The sequence below is a fragment of the Atractosteus spatula genome (genome assembly GCF_055471065.1).
Source record: "Atractosteus spatula isolate fAtrSpa1 chromosome 10 unlocalized genomic scaffold, fAtrSpa1.hap1 SUPER_10_unloc_15, whole genome shotgun sequence".
NCBI lineage: Eukaryota > Metazoa > Chordata > Actinopteri > Semionotiformes > Lepisosteidae > Atractosteus > Atractosteus spatula.
In genome coordinates, this window is record NW_028296618.1 from 185,088 (window position 1) to 197,760 (window position 12,673).

General features: G+C 39.3%; 1 non-coding gene across 1 annotated transcript; it reads left to right on the forward strand.

Annotated features, from left to right (window-relative positions):
* Nucleotides 1-4,623: 4,623 nt before the first annotated feature.
* On the forward strand, nt 4,624-4,696 carry trnar-ucg (transfer RNA arginine (anticodon UCG)). Its single transcript has one exon. It is a non-coding gene; the product is annotated as a tRNA-Arg (tRNA).
* The last annotated feature ends 7,977 nt before the right edge of the window (nt 4,697-12,673 follow it).

A 12,673-nucleotide genomic window follows, 5' to 3' on the forward strand; every position in this document is an offset into this window, starting at 1 on the left:
ACAGGTTATGTGCAAAAACATGCATCAAAAGAATGAAATAAAGGGATAGAAATGATGGGGAGTGAGCTTTTGACATGTATGGTAGAGGCAGATTTTCAATGTGTGTTTGGGTTTTTGGTAAGAAAGAAGGCACTGTGAGGTTCAGATCATAGGTGAGAGGTGAGGAGAGAGTGAGAGAGGCTGGGAGTTTAATAGTTTGATAGTGCGGGGGTAAAAACTGTTTCTGAGTCTGGTAGTCCGGACCCGAATGCTCCGGTACCGTTTTCCATGTCATGCTAAACGCCACAAATTGTGTTAGTCCAGTAGTATCAATCGTCCTAAAGTTACGGAAAATCGAATGCGACTGGTGTAATCAGCACACATTTTTTCAGAATAGTCGAGCTGTTTAAAACAGCAAATTCACAGCTTCGTGTCTTTTAAGCTTTGTGTTTCACTCTCCAAATAGAGGCACGGGTTCAAATCCCACTCCCGACAATCAGGCGTTTTACCCTCTTTGTGAGTTCGAGCCTCACCTGGAGCAGTATAGCCTGTCTTTAGCTACTGAAAGCAACTGTCGAGTTTAGATACTCTTAGGTATTTGACGGAGATAAATTAACATCAAACGAACAAGGAAAGGTAAAGGTTTACTTCGAGTCACAATCAAAGAAGGCTCCACAGCTGAAACATTGTGTTTCCTTCTCTTTTCAGCATGGAATAAACCTACAGTACCTTATCAGGATGGCCGAGTGGTCTAAGGCGCCAGACTCAAGGACTCCTGTCTTTTCATCGCTTGGGTGTTCTGGGGTGAGTTTCCCGAAAACGATGAATCTTAGAGACGAACGAGCAACTTTACGATGTACGTAGGTAACATACAAGCTACTTTTTCGTGGGTTTCCCAAAACCCCTCTTAATCGATCATTTAACGAGCGAGTATAAAGTACTTCTTTGTTAACCCCGCCCCTGAAGTCGCTTAGCAAAAAGCATCACAAGTCGATTGACAAACAATTGATTGACAATACTTTCATTATATGGTGTAATAAAATAAATGACTGACATGCTGTAAAAGAAAACCAAGTTTAACTGTGTGAACAGTGTATGCGTCCTGCACGACGTCTTTGATTTAAAGCAATATTTTTTGTCACGCTGCCATCGTTAGGAATCACAGTGTTTCAAGAGAAAATACTGTTGTTATTTAAAGTTGTTGGGTGTGTTGGAACTCCTTTTTAATTGGTCTTATTAACATGACATCTGGAAAAATTAACTACTAAGCTTGGCACGTGTCACTCAACAAATACAGGACCTATAATCAAATTTAAAAACAAGTAGGTCTAAGCTTTACCGTCAACAATCAAGACAGAACATAAAACGGCATTCGAACTTAAAATATTGTATGGACCGCGGGTTTCGGTACGGAATGGAACAGGCGTAGGACTCAGGGAATGGGGTTGAACAACACATTTAATAACTCGAATCGGGAAAGGTACACACACAGGGACAGGGGTTACAGCGCTGCACCTACACTAACATACACACACACGAAGGGAAGAGACTGTATCTCAGCCTCCGTCCCACTATATACAGTCCGGTAGTCCCCAGGTGCTGTTCTCAGCCCGCCCTGCGTGGCGCTACATTGTAATACATGTTACATGTTTCACGTTCTTTATGGAATTTAAATACAATTTAAACCCCACCCCAAAAGTACTAAAAGAGGGAGTATTATTAAAACATTTGATTTATGAATATGAAATTTACCCAAGATGACTAATAAATTCATAACTGTATAAATAAATGTTCTTTTTTCGAATTTCCTCTTACATAGTACAACAAAATATCAAAATCCTTAATATAAAATCTTAGTATTCTATATTTCCAGAGAATTCCCATGATGTGAATTGAATGTGCTCTGTCTGGCGATCTCTGTCGCTAAGGTTGGCGCAAGAGGTAGCCAGTTTAAGAAGCACTTAGTGATTAACGAGTGGGTCGGGGAGCACGTAGATTACGAAGGATTATAACGTTCTACTTTAGTTACGATAGGTTTTAGGAAACACTCGTAAATCAACGATCGATCTTAAGAGCGAGTTTACGATGTTCTTAGCGCTACGATGCTTTCGGGAAACTCACCCCCTGGTCTCTGAATAGAAGCGTGGGTTCAAATCTCACTCTTGACAGCCGCTCCCTTTTCCCTCTCTTGCATTTGTCCCGTCTTCTTGTGCTCGCTAACAACGACAGGAAGAGGAAAACGGAGAAACCGATTTGTGGGCACCCGATGTGCAGGGAAATGCTTCGTGAACACTTACACGTTATTAGCAGAAAATCAAATGGGGTTCGATTTCTGCCTTAAAAACTGTTTGGGGTGCCTGTAATCGAGTAAAGATTTACGGCAAGGTATGCATTTAAAGGAGAAAGACCGAAATATAAATCCAGAAGAAGATTTCTTAAAACATATTGCTGTCCGTGCGGTTTCTCCTGTATTTAATTAATTGTGGCATTGTGAAATCAACCTGTAGCCCTACGGAATGCAGAGTGACAACGACAGGAGCAGAGAGGATTATATCAGAGCTCGAACAGAGAGTTCGAAAATATAGGCAGATCGAGTTATAGAACATTTGATTTAAACTTTCCTATCTGCTCGGCCTTACTGAAGTATTTGTAGCTGTATTTCATCTTCTGTCTATTTCTATACTTTACAGTAGATAGTGTTTAGCCAGAGAAGAGAGATACAAGCGCTATACCCCCACAGCAGCCGCCGATTCCGATAACCTTAACTAAAGCAGGAAGATCAGTTTCTGCTCGAGACAGTCGTTTTCTGAACTGTAAATCTCCAACACGGGCTGGAAACGCTGTGTGTCCGGACTCAGTGGTTATATAAGAAAAGACTCAGCGAGCTGCAGGCGCGGCTCATTGCTCTGCGCTCCCCGTGCTGAATGCGCGTGTCCTCCCTCATTCATTACCTTCATACACTCCTCTCAAACCACAGCAAACTCCCGGAATATTTCGGTGAACACATACTTTATTTCCGAGATCACAGGCAGAAACAATAAACACGATGAAAACAGGAAGGTATTATGATCGTAGGGGGAAATGCACACAAATAAATTTCCTAATATCCAATAAAATCTAGTCACGTTCTGATGCTATTCTGATTTATCTGAATAGTTTTGGCAGAGTTGTTACAGCAAAGAGACACATAAACTTTTTTTTATTTCATTCGAGCTGTAGTTTTGATTCAATTTGGAAAAACTGCACTCACCAGAAGCTGAAATGGGTCGTGTTTACATAATGCATAATGTAATAGCAACGTTTGGAGTTTAATCTTGCTACGAGTCCTTTCCTGTTATAGGAGGCGTTTTAGGACTTTTTTAGCTCAGATAAAGCTATCAATTCATCTTACATTTCTACTACATCAGTATTAGCAACGTTATCTTTACCTAGCACTAAATGTAGCTTTAAATAAGAGTACATTTTAAAACATATGTAAAAATAAATGCTATTCCATATATTGTAACTTTGTGGTATTTAGAATGTTTATCTGAGGATGCAAGGGAAAGTATTATACCTTGCGAAACATCCAAGACAAAGGTAAAAGAGGCTCATATTTTAATAAAATTTTCGATCAAAAGAAAACCACAATCTGTATTATATCATCGTCAATATCCCAAGACGTTCAGTTGAAAGATTTGAAGAAACTCTCCAAGAAGCAACTGCAGTAGCAGAGTTTTGTTTTGAACCGATGTTTGCAGCTCAAAAGTCCTCGTAAGAAGGGATGTTTTGAGTGTCACCATGATCCTCTTCTCAATCCAAAAGAAAGGTTTTATATGGTACTGATCCCACTAGAAAAAGAGTCAATTTCCACCTGCACTGATGTCCCTCCAAACGTTTTGTAAGACCTCTGGAAGATTATACAGTAGAATCCTGGTCCATTTCTTCTACTAAACGAGACTGTTAGTGAGTATTTTGATGTCGAACTGCGATTTATATAAACAGGAACTCTACACTACATTGGGCTACGCGTATGACAAAACGTGTGCGGTTGGAGTCGACCTTTCGATAGCTCAGTTGCTAGAGCGTAAAACTGTTTAAAAAAGCAGCGGACGATTGTTATGTAGCTGTTTTGAATCCGGCTCGAAGGATGGTGTTTTCTTGTTCCTTAATTAAAAAGTGAAAATAGCGAATTTGTCTTTCACTTTGACGTTCACCGAAAGCTCAGTAAACAGAGAAGCAGAATTCTCTTCACATCTAATTGTCTTGCTTTGGCCTTTAAAATGCGCTCTGTTGACTGTTCACATTTCCTAACACAATTAACCTGCGGAAAAAGTTCACTATCAGGAGTTTAGTTCAGTGGTAGTGCGCTCGTACTATATGAAGCTTCGTTTTCATTCGCCGGCGTCTCCACTCTGGATTCTCTTTAAACGCGATATCTTTCCTTCCTCGTGTGACTTCCTTCGTGTGTGAATTTCAGGGAGACACATAAACCCTTTGTCTGTTTTCAAGAGACATTTTTATAAAACCAGACAAAATGAAAGACGTAGTAATTAGACACACGTAAAAAACACGTGAATCTAATTGAGAAAATGCGGATCTGGACAATGTATTACTAGTAGCGGCTCTGAGCTCACTGTAGTGCAGTTGAGTAAGATGATAGTGGGGCCAGTGGCGCAATGGATAACGCGTCTGACTTCGGATCAGAAGATTGCAGGTTCGATTCCTGTCTGGCTCGTGAAGGTTTTACACCCGCTACTCAACACTCTTCCTAGTGTGTGCGGTCCTACACAACCTTACTATAGACTGGGTGAGTCTCCTGTTCCATCTCCAGTTCTTTCCGCACATAACGTCTGTTTCATCACCGTTATTGTAGGACCACAGCCACAGATATGAGAAGACATACTGTTCCGAACAACTGTCTTAAATAATCACGTTGAAAAAGTTGAAAATAAGTTTTTTTTTTCTTAAACATAACCTTACATTTGCCTGTAAAGTTCAAACTATTTTCTGTAGCCACAAATCCCCAATATTTCTGCCGTCTCCTGAGAAACACAAGTATAGAGTTAAAACACAATAAATAATGCCACAAATCTATTCAGTTAACACCCAGATGTGACAGAGGTGACTTGCACCCCCTTTAAATATGTATTTCCTAAATTTCAGTTCTCTTCCCTCCCCAAGATACCTGCAAATTCACTATCGCATATTAAAGGCTGTACATGCATTACCTGTAATACAGCTACTAATAAAGATATACATTAAAGTTAATTATTAATAAATAATACTATTATTCATAAAGACGTATTCATAAGATTCATCGTGAATAGTTGCGGTGTCTGGAAAGCAACTGTAGTTAAATATAGAAAAAAGAGTTGTAGTTATTGAGGCAATTTCAGGTAGAATGTAAGAACTAAAGTTAACTAGTCCCACAGTAATGCGGGGGGTCCTATCAATAGAAAAAAAAAATTGTAACACGAAAACACAACAACCACAAAACGAGAAGTCTTCAGGGAACCTAGGTAAATCCCTGTAGAGGACTAACAACTATAAAAACAAACAAACAAATGAAACAACTTCAAAAAATAAAGAAAAAGAACATTAAAAACATATCTGGGAAACAACAAAAACACAGAATCTAACTGCGAGAGCTTTTTCAAGTTTTCGGTACTCCATCGTGCTCCTCTCATCTAAGTAGATATCACTCAGGTCAGTTGGAGGTCCACAGCTGATGGTAACTTAAGTAAGTAGCTGTGTCAGCATGCATGGGCTGCAAAGGAATGAGGAAAGGTTTATTCCATGCTGAAATGAGAAGAAAACATAATGTTTTGGCTGTGGAGCCTTCTTTGGAATAAACCTTTACTTGTTTATTTAGACCAAATCTCCAGCAAATACCTAAAAGCACCTAAGCTCGTCAGTTGCTTTCGGTAGCTTAAGACACAGGCTACACTGCTTCAGGTGAGGTTCGAACTCAAACCCTCGGCATGACTCTGCTGTAGAAGTACCGCACGCTGACCGATTGCACAACTGGAGCTGTGTAACTCCTTCTCCTCATACAGACTTGAGCTGCAGAAACACAGGGCGAAAACTGGGTTTCGGTTGCAGATCCATCTCCACTTGGGGGAAAGGGACAGTAAAATAGCAAGGAAAATACAAGAGAAGAAACTGAAAGAATTGTGCTCACTGCAAACTAGGAAGGAAAGAGGTGGCCGGATACATAAAACAGCTCGGCGGATAATTTGTAACAACATTCTTTGGTGAATGGATTTCTCTTCAAGTTCCGCCGTGCAGTTTGAACGTTTGTTCTCCCAGATCAGTTGGTTATATGAGATCAGCTGATATAAATTAGGACTAATCAGAATCAATACAATTGATGTCTGGCAAAGGCAAATAACCTTTGTACATGATCTGGAATGTGACTGGTTAAATTTCAGCATAGTTACAACTTCCTTTATAAAGGGTGTGCACACTTATACAACCAAGGCATGGAAAGATTTTTTTTTAATTATTGTTCAAAAAAATGTTCCATTTTTTTTTCTTAAATGTTGTTGTTTAAAAGATCTTATTAAATGTGAAAAAATCGGACTGTGAAAAGGTCAAAATGTTAGTGAAAAAATCAGTCATGTGAGGAAAGATGGATTGTGGGAGACCCTTGACTCTCCATGTCATGCTGTATTTCTCTCTCATTCTACTGGGAATGATGGTGCTGTCGCTTCTGGATAAAGTCTGTCAGTGGTCATTCCAGATGGGTCAGGTATGACTGCGCTTTGGCACAAGAAGAGACATGTGACTTGTGAGGACCCTGAGAGTGTCTTTTCTTCTAGAGCTCGGATAGCTCAGTCGGTAGAGCATCAGACTTTTAATCTGAGGGTCCAGGATTCAAGTCATGCTTTTCTTAAATCTATTGTGAATGTCATTATAAATCGTCTTTTATCTTTCACTTTTCTAGCTGTACTGTGGTTATTTTAAATGTTCATCACTTGTATTTTCTCTAGTGTTTCCTTTCACAAACCGAAATTGTTCAAGGTAATCTTTCACTCTAATCCAAGTAGATAATCTAAATCAGTGGTTCTCAAACTGTCCTACGCGTACCGGCAGTGGTACGTGGCGTGCCGCCTGGTGGTACGCCAAATGACCCTGGAACTGTGTTGTGTGCGCTGAAAAATCGGGACGGGTTTTCATATTTTGTATTTTAATACGTGTCGAATACGCAGCCTATGTACTACGATACATTGCGTGCTAATACTTCAGTGGACACAAGAGATACTCTGTAATTCTATACCACTCTATAGGAATGCGTGCTACGGATGCAAGTGACCAATTGTATTTAAAAAAAGCTACTGTATCTCCAGCAAATAGGGAGAAAGGAGAATGTGTGTGATTTTGGAACAATGCCAACGTTGTAAACACAGGAATGCATAGAAATACGTGCTACGAACGCAGGTAATCTTGTGAGCACACGAAAGCGTGATACCAGAAAAATATTTAATAACTGTTCTAATTTGAGAAAAATACACCGAGCGTCTCTGTGTTTTGCTCCCATGCGCATGAAATAAAAACTTTAAATAAATACGGAAATAAAAACGGAAACGCGGAAAAATGCAAGCTTGCAGATTGCTAAAGCAGGTAAGCTACACTATTTTGAAGAACCTTATTTACCGTTGGCAAAAGAGCTGACACGTATTAAGTGTGGAGAAAAAGCTGCTAAACAGCTCGACCTGCTGCCCCCCTCCCCCTGAAAGACACAGTCATTCATAGAATTATTGAAATGAAGGATTATATCAAACGTACACTGATAGAGCGCGTTAAGATGAGCAGATTTTTTTCACTGCAATTAGATGAGTCTGTAGTCGATTTGGTCAATTTGCTCGTTTACGTTAGATACGAGTTTGAGGGTACGTCCCATGAAGACTTTCTGTTCTGTAAACCGCTACCAACAGGAACTACAGGAGAGCACATATTTCAGCTTCTGAATAAATTTATCGAACAGAATGGCCTCGACTGGATAAAATGCGTCTGAGTTTGTACAGACGGTGCTAGAGCAATGACAAGCCGACATAACGGTGTAGTTGCACGAATTAGAGAGGTTGCTCCAGAAAATAATGTACGCATTACAACATCCACCGCGAGACCTTTGCCGTCAAGAAAATGCCTGACGATTTAATATCTGTTAGACTCGAAAAATTGTATCAAGGCTCGAAAAATTAATTCACCTCTGCTTTGCTCAACTAAACAGGCTCACCCCTCTCACTGAAATGGTGCTTTTTTATTAGTTGTTGTTAATGTTTTTTTTTCCTGTAAAACACTTTGAGAAGCCACCTTTAAAGGCGCTATATCAAATAAAGTTTATTATTATAATATTTATTATATGTGTGTGTGTGTGATTGTGTGCGCACACACACGCTCATGTTGGTCATTGAGAATTTCTGGGGTTCCTATGAGATGATGACTTGTAGGTGGTACTTGGATGCTTTGGTTGGATTAGGGGTGGTATTTGGTCCAAAAAGTTTGAGAACCACTGATCTAAATGAAATCACTGTAGAGTACAGGGCACGCAGTGAGGAGGTCATGCAGTGAGTACTCTTGAATGCAACAAGAGGAAAGGCACACTGCACATCTGCGGAGTATCACGTCCGAGTTTACAGTGACATCAGAGATTGGAAACGATGTAGCTTTTTTATTAAAGGTTCAAGGAAACCTGAATATGTTTGCTAAGGTATTTCAGAATTACAGTCAAATCGAGTAAGATTGCTGCACAGATCTGCAGTCTGCAATTAGAATACTATTTGTGCGTTGTATAAAATACGCCGTTGTAGAATACTATTCGTGCGTTGTATAAAAAACTTTTTTAAAACAGGAGAGATACATTTAGGAATGCGTCTTCCTGTAAAAATAAAATCACTTCAAGGGCACTATAAGCACCGTCTGAAGCCTGCTTCACAAAGGAACTATTTTCAAAGGACCAAAGAAGAAAATATTTCACCAAGTAAGAGGAAGCATCTCAGAAAAAGGAGGTGGGGTTGCTTCTACATACTGTAACACCATAAGGTCAGACTACAAATGCCACTGTACAGAGTAATTTGCCAAGTGGTCTAAGGAGCTGGATGAAAGCTCCAGCCCCTTTGAGGGCATGAGTTGGAATCCCACTGCTGCCAAATATCTCCTTGTTAAGAATCACAGTTTTGTTGTTGTTGCCCCCATGTAATTGAATCAGTTTCAATAGAATTAATTTGAAAAGTAATAATCATATTTGTTCTGTTCCTCTTCTCATTGCAATTTGTACCGAAATATTTATTTCATTTTATTTTAAAAACGTGTTAGCCTTGATTGGAAGGAGGTGGCATTGCAGGCAAGGTAGCCAAATGTTAAGGCTTTTGTCTCGTAAACAGAAAGTCGGAGTTTCAAACCCTGTCCGTGCTTGTTTCACTTATCATGACGTTCCTTTATCTAAGTCTTTAAATGTCTTGCACTGTACGAATCTCTATAATAAGAAGAAAATAACTTCATAATCCTTCTGTTGTCCTACCATAATCTGCACTGCTTTTGAATTGACAATGTTTGTCTCTCTTCACACCCAATTTATAAATGATCGTCTCAGTGTAAAAAGGAACGTGTGTTTGGTACAGCCCCCACTCCATGGTGTGATCACAAACAGATCAGGTGAGCTGTTAGTATAGGTTAGAAGTATCATTCGATGCCCTGAAAAACTGACTTAGGGACGCACAGACTGTGTTTTTTGAACAAGTACACAATAAAATATTTATTGGAACAAATCATTGCCTGCCTTCAAGACTGTCATGCTAAACGCCACGTGTTCATCCGGGTGTCAGTTGTCCTAAAGCTTCAGAAAATTGGACACAATGGGTGCATTCAGCACAGTGCTTTCTAGTACTCGTCAGGATGGCTGAGTCTTGTCTTTCCATGTTGCTTATGTGCCCTGGTCTCTAAGTGGAGGTGGGGGTTCAAATATCACTCCCAATAGCTAGGGTTTTTTTCCCTGTCTTGCACTGTTCCAGTCTACTTGTACTCACTGACAATCACAATAGGAGGAAAATGTAGAAACTGCTTAGCAAGAACATAAAGGACAGGAAAATGCTTCCCAAACACATAAATGTCTTTAGCAGAAAGGAAAATTAGATAGGCTTCGATTTCTGCATTTATATAATCCAATATATAAGCAAACAGCACAAGGGGACTCTTCAGTCTACTCCTGTCCTACAGTAACACTGATTCAAACCAAGGTTGTTGCAGCTTCAAAGCAAAGCTCTTACCATTCTTACCAGCAAGATTTGTTTTTTCAAGGAAGGAAACACTAATGTAAAATATACTGTAAATAGACAGGAAGTATTCTTAAGTTAAAATTATAATAATAATTGTTAAAATAATCATTTTGTTCTCTCTTGCAGTAACTGATTATAATATTTGTTTGTGGTTTGGTGATTATTGAAAGCAGAACAATTGTCAGTAACGTTTGAAACATACAGGCACGTGTCTCCTGCAGTTACTGAAGAATTTTCAATGTATTTCTCTGTGTCCGCGTGCCTGGTGCATCTTTATTGGACAAAGTCTTTTTCCACTAAAAGAAGGAAAGAAAAATTTGATTATTATTAGTTCATCAGTTGTTTTGATCAAATTATTATAATGCAGTGCCAGGTACAATTAAGGTATATTATGTACATGAACGTCATGTCTGAGACAGTGATGCCAGCTGACTATCGCTGGAGGACAGTTCATCATGAGTGTGTAAGTAAGCATAATGAAGGAGAAGAGATCGGCCTCTGTGATGGAGTGTCCAGTGACACTAACTATCTGTCCTACTGTTCTCTCCTAATGTAGTGGGTGAATGTAAGGTTTCTTTCTTGTAAAATATAATCGAGTGCATTTTTGCTGCTGAAAATGAATCTTGTGCATTTCAATTTTGTGTTCATCTTCCGATATTGTCACCTAATTCTGTATGTCATTTCATCAGACTGCTACATTTGTAGGAGCTCAATTGCATTAGATTGCATAGTGATAGTATTTCTTGCTTTTTAAATACTTCAGTCAAAAATGTTGAGAAAGTGCTCCTGTTTTCACCATTCTAAGAACTGTGATGCAACAGAAATATTTACTCTCATAAAAGAAGTTGAGTTCTGTTACAGTCTTGAGTGACACAAACCTTCTCTTTTACTGCACTACACTTCTCCAGAGGCCAGTTCAGCACACAAGGATCCTCAGGCAAACAAATGCTATGATCGCTTGATAAAAGCCATTTCTCATCCTTTCTTTTAGTGTCAGTGCTACTATTGTATGCAAAGGAGGCGACTTCAAACTGAAAGATGTAATCGTCTTACAGAGAGTCTTCATGAAGTCGTGCGTCGGGTAGCGTTCCACTGTCAATTGACTGGGCTTGTGAATAAACCAATCTCATTCAACGACCATACAAATTGCACACCTTAAGACACATGAAGATAAATGTGTGTGCTGATTGACACAAAAAATGTCACTTCACATTATCCGCAAAGCTGTTTTACTTGTCCAACCTCCTCTTCCTACTTTGCAGTAAGCACAATTCTTTCAGTTTCTTCTCTTGTATTTTCCTTGCTATTTTACTGTCCCTTTCCCCCATGTGGAGATGGATTCACATCCGAAACCTAGTTTCACTCTGCATTTGTGCCACTTTTACAATCTGTGTAGGAGCTTGTTCAGGGAGGTCCAGTGGTGCAATCAGTCAGTGTGTGGTACTTGCACAGCTGTGCACAGTGGAGTCATGCTGAGGTGGTGAGTTCAAGCCTTCTCTGGAGCCATTAAACCTTTTGAATGTTTTCCATCCATAAAAAGTTCATTTGCCCTAGCAGTTTCACTGTGACTTTGCAGGTAAAATATTAATAAGGAGAATAATGTTTCGTATGCAATAAAAATAACCACACCAGAAAATATTGAAGAGAAATGGCTTGTCGCACTATTCGCAGCAGGCACTCAGACACAAAAACTTTCCTGTCACTAAAGTAAATTCATGAAGAAGAGGAGTGACATCATTGCAAAGGCGATATTTTCTGATGGCTGTTTCGGTTAACAATTATTCGCGTTAGAATTACTACTGTCATTACTACTAATAGTGATAAAAACAGAGGACTCACAGCTCTCTGGGTGTTGGTCTGGACTCTAGAAAGTGTTTCTATTTGCAAGCGGCTCTGGACCTCAACACCTGTTGATGGGCCACTTCTGTCAGACACACCAGTGGAGCCCAAGCCCACCTACACACACATTCACACACACTGACAGATATACACCTACACACTCACACACATTTATACTCACAGACACTACACACACTCACAGACACAACACAAATTTATACACACAATCAGACACTCATACACTCACACACATTCACAGACACACACATAGACACCGTATACATACATAGACACGGCATACACTCTTAGGTACAGATACACTATAACTAACACTAGTGCAGATACTGCTAATATTGCAACAGTAACACTATCACCAAAATATACACTATTCTATCATTGTTACTAACACTGACACAAACTACTTATAATAACACTAATGCTATCATTAAAACTAACACTACTACTACTATAACACTATAATTATAATTAATATTAACATGAATATGAACACTAAAACTAAAACTATCAGTAGCTCTATCATCATGATTACTCACATGAACACTAGCATGAAAACTATCAGTCGTACTGTCTAATAT